We start from the raw sequence: 11,181 nt of genomic DNA, 5'->3' as shown, positions 1-11,181 counted from the left end.
TTCACCCTCACTCAGACACATCATAGAGATCCATCACAGTGTGATCCAAACTTCCATTCTTTGGTGGTTTGAAGTTTTGGCAATCAAACGCTTTTTAGGCCAGGACTGCTACACAAGTCCTATTCAGAGTCAACACTGGGAAACATATAAAGATCTAGAATGTTTTCTCCAAACTAGTTTTTCAGCTGTGCCTTTAAGAAGGCCATTCTAAGCCTCTTTGAAGACAGCTGCCTCCGGATTTTTTGGTATGTGATATTACCCACGATGTAATGGGTCCATTAATGTGCCTCCTTCATTGTGAAGTGGGTGCCAGTCATATGCTACATTGTGTGGGATTCCATATTTGGGAATCATGCATTCTATAGCTCTGTGAATAGTTGTGCAGGCTGAGGTTCTGAGAGTAGGAAAGGAAAATTTATGCCTGCAATAGGTATCCATCCTTATACCAATGTGCTGCTAGCCCTTAAAAGATGGAAATGCAGTTGACTTGCTACTGACTATCTCAGTCATCCCCTAAAGAAAGAGTATCACTCCGGGAGCTTAGCTTCAGCCATTGCTTTCTCCAGGTTTCTAAGGGGGCACGTTAACAGCAACTTTGCCCTATCCTCTGGGTTTTTGGTCAAGTGATTACATCGTATATCCTGAGAAATGACTCTTGCTATTCCAGTTTTATATCCAACCTCCTTGATCAAGGGTCCTCAAAATCAAGCCAGGGGGTACTTCTACAGGTGTGTTCTATCTAATCCTGGCATCTACTTCAGTGAATAACGTATTTCCTCCCTTATTAGGCTCATCACATTCCCAGCCAGGCTCTGCTGGGACTTAGCCATAGCAACTAGGAGAGAAGGTGAATGAAGCTCCTGAGAGAAGCACCTATTGTTCTGTTGGTGAGAGACCTCTGCCATGTCTTCTAGAACTTGGAAGTTCTAGAATACTGGCTCTTATTAGGAAAGACTGGGCTACATTGGAAAGCTCTGAGAGTTCAAAGGAGTCATCCTCAGGAGAATCCAGCCAGAGGTCTTCATTCTATATTTTACGGTCCTAAGATTTTCTCCAATAAGACTCTGGCATTACCATTGGCAGACTTATCTTGGCTGACCATTTAAATGTCTCTGGATCTTTGAGATCCTATCAGATTCTTTTTTTAAAAATTATTTTTATTAACATATAATATATTATTTGCCCCAGGGGTACAGGTCTGTGAATCATCAGGCTTACACATTTCATAGCACTCACCATAGTGCATATCCTCCCCAATGTCCATAACCTAGCCACCCTATCCCTACTCCCCACCCCCCAGCAACCCTCAGTTTGTTTTGTGAAATTAAGAGTCTCTTATGGTTTGGTTCCCTCCCCATCCCATCTTGTTTGACTCTAACAGATTCTTAATCTGATCCTTAGTTATTGTTAGCACTTCCACTGAGGAACATAGGCTTCTTTAAAAATCTATGGCCTTCAAATTTAGCTTTAGCAGCTGTTTGCAGCAATATTATCCCTCTGGGAAACTATACAACTTAGCAGTAACCTGCCAAATCCATTGTTTTTGCAGGATTTTGTGTTAGTCCACGTCTTCCAAGAAGCAGATAGCAAAATGGGATTAAATGTGCAGGGGATTTTATTAGGAAAATATCTGAGAGAGAAAATGGAGAGGGAGAGGAAATATCTGGGAAGGGTAGGAAAATTCTGAGATGACAATGCATGGATAGAAGAAGGACAGAACATGGGGGCATGTGCCCTAGATTGCTGTGAATTCCAAGGAAGCATTGATACAGCCAGTAGAGTCTTCCAGCTAAAATGGCCTATTAGAGCAGTCCTGTATCTCCCAGGAACAAGCCTGTTTTACAAGCCCTGCAATGCTCAAACACTGGCTGGGAGCAGCCTATGGTAAGCATGACCCTGATCTAAATGTGCTATATTTAAGTATATAGAAGCTGGAGTAAGTTCCCTGTAGTTGAAGGTCTGAAAGTATATTTTCAGGGTGACTTCAACATCATTTCAGTCCTATTTTCCAACACCTGCAAGAGCATTTCTCCCCAATGGATATCTTCAATCAGTTTAATGTCCCACATGCCACAGAGGGTGCCATCCTCTTGCCTTCCAGGCAGTAAATGAAACAGTTCCAAACTTCATCTTACTGCTCGTTTTCTTGGATCAATCCTGACACCACTTGCATTCATTCAGGTCTCTGAGAAGCAGATATTAAAATGGGATGAGATATATAAGATATTTGCTGGAGGAACACTTGAATAAGAAAAAGGAAAGGGAGCCTAAGAAGATGAGGAGGACCTTAATACCTTAATACAATGATGTGGTTCTGGTACCTGTGAAAGAGTGGGAGCAGAAAGAAAGATAGTAAAGAAAAGCTGAAGACTCTGGCACAGTGCTAAGAAAGCTTTAGCCAGCTCAGTGGGATATGATTAAGTCAATGTCGAAGAGTCGAGTCTCACATCTCACACACATGGGCCTGCATGCATATACCTGTCATGATCTCTCAATGGCTGGGAGTAGTCTGTGTGAAATGTAAATTTAGAGTGACTACCAATGTGAATTTAGGATAGGATCAGCTGGGCTATCAGCCAGTTCAGCCTTAATTGTAAGCCCTCTATGGTTAAGCTGTAGGCACCATGGTCTCTGAAGCAATAGGACCTTTCACATTCTATTTACATTTTTTGAATAACTCCTTAATACCTTGTATTAGTTTCCTATGGTTGTCATATCAAGATACAAACTGGGTATCTTAAAACAGGAGAAATTTATTCTTTTTTTTTTTTAAGAGGTTTTTTTTTTTTTTAAGATTTTATTTATTTATTTGACAGAGAGATCACAAGTAGACAGAGAGGCAGGCAGAGAGAGAGAGAGAGGAAAGCAGTCTCCCTGCTGAGCAGAGAGCCCGATGTGGGACTTGATCCCAGGACCCTGAGATCATGACCTGAGCCGAAGGCAGCGGCTTAACCCACTGAACCACCCAGGCGCCCAGGAGAAATTTATTCTTTCACAGTTCCAAGTACTAGAAGTCTGAAATCAAGTTGGTTTCAGGGTCCATTCCTTCTGAGGCTCTAAGGGAGAAACTGTCCCTTTCTCCTACATTCTGATAGTTACCAGCAGTTCCTATCATTCCTAGGCCTGTAGACATATCAGTCTCTGCCTCTGTCTTCACATGGCCTTCTCCCCTATGTACCTTCATATCATCTTTTCTCTGCATATATCTTTGTGTTTAGGCTTCCCTCTTATAAAGGCAACAGTCATTGATCAGCGCCCACCCTAATATAGTTTGAAGTCATCTTAAGTTGATTACATTTATAGACACTAGTTTCAAATAATGTCAAATTCTAAGGTTCCAGATGGATATGAATTTTGGGAGAACACTATTCATGCAGTATACCCCATTCTGCCTTCCTTTTTATTTATTTGACAAAGAGAGAGAGATCACAAGTAGGCAGAGAGACAGGCAGATAGAGAGGGGGAAGCAGGTTCCCTGCTGAGCAGAGAGCCCGATGCAGAGCTCAATCCCAGGACCCTAACTAAGATCATGACCTGAGCTGAAGGTAGAGGCTTAACCCATTGAGCCACCCAGGTACCCCACCCCACCCCATTCTGCCTTCTGGCCTATTTAAGTCTTGGTCTTTTTTTAGATTCAGACCAACTATTACCTCATGACTGGGGTTTGTTTTCCCTACTTATATACCTTTGAAACATCATATAATCTTTTTTTTTTTTTAGTCCAGTATGGTTAACATAGAGGGCTGCATTAGCTTTAGATGTACAATATAGTGATTCACCAGTTCTCCACATTACTCAGTGCTCATCATAAGTGTACTCTAAATGTCCTTCATCTATTTCACCCATCCCTTATCTCCCTCCCCTCTGGCAACCATTAATTTGTTATCCATCAATAAGAGTCTGTTTTTTTGGTTTGTCTCTTCTTTCCTTTGTTCCTTTGTTTTGTTTCTTAAATTATACATGAGCAAAATCATATGGTATTTGTCTTTCTCTGACTAATTTATTTCACTTAGCTTTATACTGTCTAGATCCAACCATGTTGTTGCAAATGACAAGATTTCATTCATTTTTAATGGCTGAGTAATTATATATATAATATATACACACACATATCACATCTTCTTTACCCATTCATCTATTGATGGACACTTGGCTACTTCCATAGCTTGACTATTGTAATTAATGCTATAAATATATGGGTGTATGTATATTTTTCAATTAGTGTTTTCATAGTCTTTGGATAAATACCCAATAGTGAAATTATTGGATCATATGGTAGTTACACTTTTTTAAAAATATTTTATTTATTTGGCAGACAGATCACAAGGAGGCAGAGAGGCAGGCAGAGAGGGGGGAGGAAGCAGGTCCCTGCAGAGCAGAGAGCCTGATGCGGGGCTCGATCCCAGGACCCTGAGATCATGACCTGAGCTGAAGGAAGAGGCTTTAACCCACTGAGCCACCCAGGTGCCCCTGGTAGTTACATTTTTAATGCTTTGAGGATCCTTCATTCTTTTTTCCACAGTGGCTGTACCAGTTTGCATTCCAACCAATAGTACACAAGTATTCTTTTTCCTCCACTGCCTCACCAACACTTGCCATTCTGTCAGGTATGAAGTAATATCTCATTGTGATTTTGATTTGCATTTCCCTGATGATGAGGGATGATCAGCATCTTTTCATGTGTATTTACTTTGGAGAAGTGTCTATTCATGTCCTCTGCCCATTTTTAATTAGATTATTTGGGTTTTTTTTTGTTTGTTTTAAATTTGTGTTGAGTTTTATAAGTTTTCTTCATATATTTTTGGATACTAACCTTTTATCAGATATGTCAGTTGCAAATATCTTCTCCCATTGTGTAGATTGTCTTTTGGTTTTGTTGATGATTTCCTTTGCTGTGCTATGTAGTTTGTCCCAGTAGTTTATTTTTACCTTTGTATCCTTTTCCTCAGGAGACTTATCTAGAAAAATGTTGCTCTGGCCAGTGTCAGGGAAATTACTTCCTGTGCTTTCTTTTAGAACTTACTTGGTTTCAGTCTGACATTTAGGTCCTAAGTTCATCTGAAGTTTATTATCATGTATGGTGTAAGAAAGTGGTCCTTTTTCATTCTTTTGCATGTAGCTCTCCAGTTTTCCCAGCATCATTTGTTAAAAAGTCTGTCTTTTTACATTGCATATTCTTTCTTCATTTGTCAAAAATTAATTGACCATATAATGGGGGTGTGTGTTGAGAACTATCTATTCTGTTCTGTTCATCTATGTGTCCATTTTTGTGCCAATACCATACTGCTTTGATTACTACAGCTTTGTAGTAGATCTTGAAATCTGGGATTGTGATACCTTCAGTTTTGTTGTTCTTTTTTAAGATTTCTTTGGCTATTTATGGTCTTTTGTGGTTCCATAGTCATTTTAGGACGATTTGTTCTAGTTCTGTGAAAATGTTGTCAGCATTTTGATAGGGGTTGCATTACATTTGTAGATTCCTTCAGGTAGTTGGACATTTTAAGACTATTTGGTCTTCTAGTCCATGAATATGGACCATATTTTGATTTGTTAGTGTTGCCTTCAATTTCTTTCATCAGTGTTTTGTAGTTTGCAGAGTAGAGGACTTTTACCTCCTTGTTTAAGTTTGTTCCTAGGTATTTTATCTTTGGTGCAATTATAAATGGGATTGTTTTCTTTATTTCTTTCTGCTACTTCATTATTAGTGTATTGAAATACAACAGATTTCAGGGTATAGATTTTGTATCTTGGAAACTTATTGAATTCATTTACCAGTTCTAATACTTTTTCTGATGGAATCTTTCAGGTTTTCTATATAGAGTATCATGTCATTTGCAAACAGTGAAAGTTTTACTTCCTCTTTAACAGTTGGGATGGCTTTTATTTCTTTTTCTTATCAGATAGCTGTAGCTAACACTTCCAGTACTACATTGAATAAAAGTGGTGAGAGTGAACATCTTTGTTTTGTTCTTGATCTTAGGGGAAAAGCTCTCAAATTTTCTCCATTGAGTATGATGTTCACTGTGGGTTTTTCATATCTATGGCCTTTGTTATGTTGAGGTATGTTCCCCCTAAACCTTCTTTTTTGAGAGATTTTATCATGAATGGATGTTGTACTTTGTCAAGTGCTTTTCCTGTATCTACTGAGATGATCATATGGTTTTTATCCTTTCTCTTGTTGATGTGATGTATATCACATTGACTGATTTGTGAATATTGAATCACTTTGCATGCCAAGAATAAACCTGTGGTGAATGATTTTTTTTAATATGTTGTTGGATTTAGTTTGCTAGTATTTTGCTGGGGATATTTGCATTTATGTCTATTAGAGTTATTGTCCTGTAACTCTTATTTTTTTGTGACTTTTTTTTTTTTTAAATATGGTTTTGGTCTCAGGGTAATGCTGCCTTCATAGAATGAATTTGGAAGCTTTCCTTCCTCTTTTTTTTTTTTTTTTTTGTAATAGTTTGAGAAGAATAGGTAGTAATTCTCTTTTAAATGTTTGTTTGAATTCACCTGGGAAGCCATCTGGCCCTGGACTTTTGCTCATTGAGAGTTTTTCAAAATTACTGATTCAGTTTCATTACTGGTAATCAGCCTGTTCAAGTTTTCTATTTCTTCCTCTTTCAGTTTTGGGAGGTTATATGTTTCTAGGAATTTATCCATTTTTTCTAGGTTGTCCAATTTGTTGACGTATATTTTTTCATAATCTCTTACAATTGTTTGTATTTCTATGGTGTTGGTTGTTATTTCTCTTCTTTTGTTTGTGATTTTGTTCGAGTTCTCTCTCTCTCTCTCTCTTTTTTTTTTTTTCCCCTTGAGTCTGGCTATGGGCTTATCACTTTTGTTGATCTTTTCAAAGAACCAGCTCCTGCTTCATTGGTCTCTTCTGGTTCTTGTTGTTGTTGATGTTTTTAGTTTCTATTTCATTTATTTCTACTGTTATCTTATTATTTCCCTCCTTCTACTAGTTTTGGACTTTGTTTGTTCTTTTTTCTAGTTCCTTTAGGTGTAAGATTAGGTTGTTTATTTGAGATTTTTCCTGCTTCTGGAGGCAGGCCTGTATTGTTATGAACTTCCTCTTCGGACTGCTTTTGCTACATCCCCAAATTTCTGAACATTGGGTCTTCATTTTTATTTGTTTCCATGTACCTTTTAATTTCTTCTTTGATTTTTTAGTTGACCTATTCATTGTTTAGTAGCATATTACTTAACCTCTTGTATTGTGGTCTTTCTAAATTTTTTCTTGTGGCTGATTTCTAGTTTCATAGTTTTGTGGTCAGAAAAGATACATGGTATGACTTCAGTCTTTTTGAACTTGTTGAGACTTACTTTGTTGTCTAATATGTAATTTGTTCCAGATGATGTTCCATGTGCACTAGAAAAGGATGCATATTCTGTTGTTTTAGGGTAGAATGTTCTGAATATATATGTGAGATCTATCTGGTCCAATGTGTCCTTCAAAGCCACTGCTTCCTTGTTCATTTTCTGTTCAGATGATCTATCCATTGATGTAAGTGGGATATTAAAGTCCCTTACTATTATTGTATTACAATCAAGTCCTTTCTTAGTGTTTGTTATTAGTTGCTTTATGTATTTGGGTACTCCCATATTGGGTGCATAAATATTTACAACTGTTAAATATTCTTGTTGGATTGTTCCCTTAATGATTATATAGTATACATCATATAATCTTAGTGGTACTTATCACAAGAACATTTTATATTTATGTGTGTAATTCTTTTATTCATATCCATCTCTCCATACTAAGCTGTATGGTTAAAGGGCACAAGGAACTTCTTTTATTTTTTACTCGCTACCGTTTGTCTTGAATCTCACATTGAGCCCAGCATATATAATAGATACAAAGTATAAAATATGAGTAAATAAACAAATAACTCAGATTCTGGAGTATAGAACAAAAGAGGGATGGTGGGGGTATGATAATGATATCATGGAAACACTTCTGCCTTCAGTAGAAAGAAAAAAGCATACTGAGAGAAGTAATCCTTCCTCTGTTCACAGTTCACAGTTAATTATGCTGCTAAATTGCCCTAGATTGGCTTTGAATTTTGGTAAGGGAATTTGGGGAAGTGATGATTGGAGATATGAAGAATCATAAGGCAAAATGGAAAAAAGTAGCAAGAAGAAATAGGGTACTGGTTAAGGTGGTTTGGATTGCCCTTTAAAGGGATGATTTAATATGGGGACAATCATAAGTTAGGGATAAATAAAGCAGGTCCTGACTGCATAAAAATAAGAATGGTTAATGTCTGCCTGCAATCAAAAATAGATTACAAATCTCTTTTTCCAAAACAACATAAAGCTGCTCACTGTTAGCCTCACAGAGATTTCTAAGTATCCTGAAATATATTTCTTGTTCTGTATGGAAGCCTATATTTTGTCAGTGTGGAATTAAAAAAAAAAAAAAAAAAAGAATGAGACTGGTGAAATTGCATAAAACCAGAATGAGAAAAATACAAAGGGAGTTTTCAGTGGCAATGTTAGCAGACAGAAGGTACGATCCACAGGTGGCTTCTTCAATTAGACTTAAAAATGTGATCCAGCCAAGAAGTGCAAAGAGATAACATCTGAAGAAAACAGAGCAAATAGATAACCAAATGGATCTAAAAGGAACTGATGGTGCATCAAAGGAAAAAAAAGAAAAAGAAAAAGAAAAAAAAAGTTGTTTTTAAATCCACCCACTAGCCAAGCTGTGTCTTTTTCAGATTCATGGAACTTTTGCTAAGTTCAAACTTTCATGCTTTTATTATTTTATGTATGATGCCATTCTTGGTAGTATAGACAGAAGAGTGCAGGGAGGTCACCTGTTAAGTCCTTTCTTAGCTAACCTGCAGGGGAGGGGAAGCAGTGAATACTGGTTTAAATTTGAGTTCAATGTCCTACAGTATTCAGGAGCCTTTGCAAACTAGGTAGGACTTGAAAGAACTAAATAATTTTACTCTAGGTTTCTATTCTTTTGCAAGTGTTAAAAACTGATAAAATTCAATTGAAATTCTGCTAGTCTATGGTTGCTCACATGCTTCCAGTTTAAAAATGGTGATGAAGAAGGAAGACTTTGACAAATGTCATTGTGACCACTAATAATTACCATTCTCTAATGGGCAAATTTGAGCAGTATCTAATGCTATAGAAGGTGTTAAAATAGCACAATACTTGTCCTTAGGCATTGGGAATGTAGATAAATGTTAAATACTTCTGCCCAAATCTCTACTCTGAAAATGGTTTTGAAAAGTCAGCTTAGGTTTAAGAAGCCTTAGAAATAGCTGGACAAATCGCTTCTCAGCCTTTTGGCTAAGATCAAGTGTAGAAATAGTTGGAGTTATTTTTGCCACACTTTGAAAATGCTCCCATTTGGGTTTGACGCTGACCTACAATTTTCAAATTATTTTATACCAACTTAGTAGTTTTCAGGTATCCTTATACTTTACACCCCCAAATTAGAAAACATCTTTCTAAATCAGAATACCTACAACCATGTTTTGAGATCTTTAGTACTGTATGTATGTTGGTCAAATATTCCATGTTGCAAGTATTTGGATTAATGGTTCATTAATTTATTCTTTTATTAAACTCCCACATGGCTTGGAATGTGTTCCTTTGATTGACTTTTAGTAAAGGGTTAGTGTTGTGTACTGGAAAGGCATGGGCTTGGGTATCAGATAAAAGTGGTTGTAAACATTAAGTCTGCATTTTTACTAATTGCATAAAATGGGTAAGGCATTTTACACTTCTGAACCTCAATTACCTTATTTTGAAAGATGTTTTAGCATTGTGCAACCATTATTGGGAATATACTTTTAGGAAACAGATGAACATGAAATCGGAAATCAATAAAATTGGATTTCCTTCCTTCCCATTTTTAAGTGTCCAGTCTACTGTTTTTCAAACACTATTCAATTATCATTTGTTGATGATATCACAGAATTTAAGATAAGAATCATATCGGCAGTTGGATTCCTGCTGCTGCCTATTTCTACTCTTGTCCTTTATCGGTTACCCTGCTATTAATGTCATCATTATATTTCCAGTTGGCGTATACTTATCAACTTTTGCATGACAGAAATAGTTTAAACAACTATTCTCTGATTTTTATTGACATTTCCTTATCTTATTTTTGAAGCTTTGTACCCTTTTCCTCCTTGAGGCAGAGAGTCAGAGACTAAAAATAAAAAAGTTAAAATCTGGAAGAAATATTTTAGTCACCAAAAATTATTGAATAAGAAACTCTTCTGCCTTAACTGTTATTTTGCTTGGAACTTGCTTCACCCCAGGCTTCAAGCAATAAATGAAAGGAGTGAAACTAGTACAGAAAATGAGAATATCCAAACACAGCTTCAAGCAGAGAAATTGATCAGTTTAACCTACAGGGATAATGATACATTCACTTCTTAGAAAAGAAAAAAAAAGGAAGTCATCTCATATGTCAATTACGAACAGAAATCATTAAAGAACTAAAATACGGGGAGGTTGCTTCCTCCTCTCTCTCTGTCTGCTTCTCTGCCTACTTCTGATCTCTGTCTGTCAAATAAATAAATAAAATCTTAAAAAAAATAATACAGGGAGGTAATTATGAGGAGGAATAAACCTAGTAGATCAATAATCAGCCTTAATAAAAGGGCATCTGTGAAAGAAGAATAAGAAAATTGAATGACACGTAAATATCAGGAATTGTCCTAATATTTAACTTCAACAAAGGAAAAGACAATATATCACACAAGTATAAACACACACACACATACACACATCAAATGAAATGGGGAAAAAGAAAAGAGAAAAGAAAATGTCTAAAGAAAACCACACAAGGTACCTATGAATGTCTTAAGAAATTGATCGTACAGTCTGTTTCAGTAGTTCTTTCACTGAATGTTCCCATCCTAAATGGCATCTCTCCTTTGATTGAAATACTACACTCTCAGTGGATGAAATTCTGACTTTTAGAACTCTGTCAAGAGGTAATACAGTTAGATTCTTGTAGCCATAAGTTGAAACAGAAACCTTGGTTTCCAATGTCTGTCTAAGGCACATGCAGACACACACACACACAGACAGGCACACAGACAGACAGACACACACACAGACAGACATAGACACAACATGACAGGCACACACACACACAGACACACACAACATGGACTAACTTTGTATCCAGGAAGAAAC

The 11,181-nt window shown here is 36.8% G+C and overlaps 1 pseudogene; it reads left to right on the top strand.

The window, feature by feature from the left end:
- The first annotated feature begins 9,295 nt into the window (after positions 1–9,295).
- Positions 9,296–9,445, top strand: LOC123940972 (annotated as a pseudogene).
- The last annotated feature ends 1,736 nt before the right edge of the window (positions 9,446–11,181 follow it).

This window comes from Meles meles, chromosome 4 (assembly GCF_922984935.1).
Source record: "Meles meles chromosome 4, mMelMel3.1 paternal haplotype, whole genome shotgun sequence".
Taxonomy (NCBI): Eukaryota; Metazoa; Chordata; class Mammalia; order Carnivora; family Mustelidae; genus Meles; species Meles meles.
Note: the sequence above shows the minus strand (reverse complement) of the source record. Positions and strands in the feature narration are given on the sequence as shown.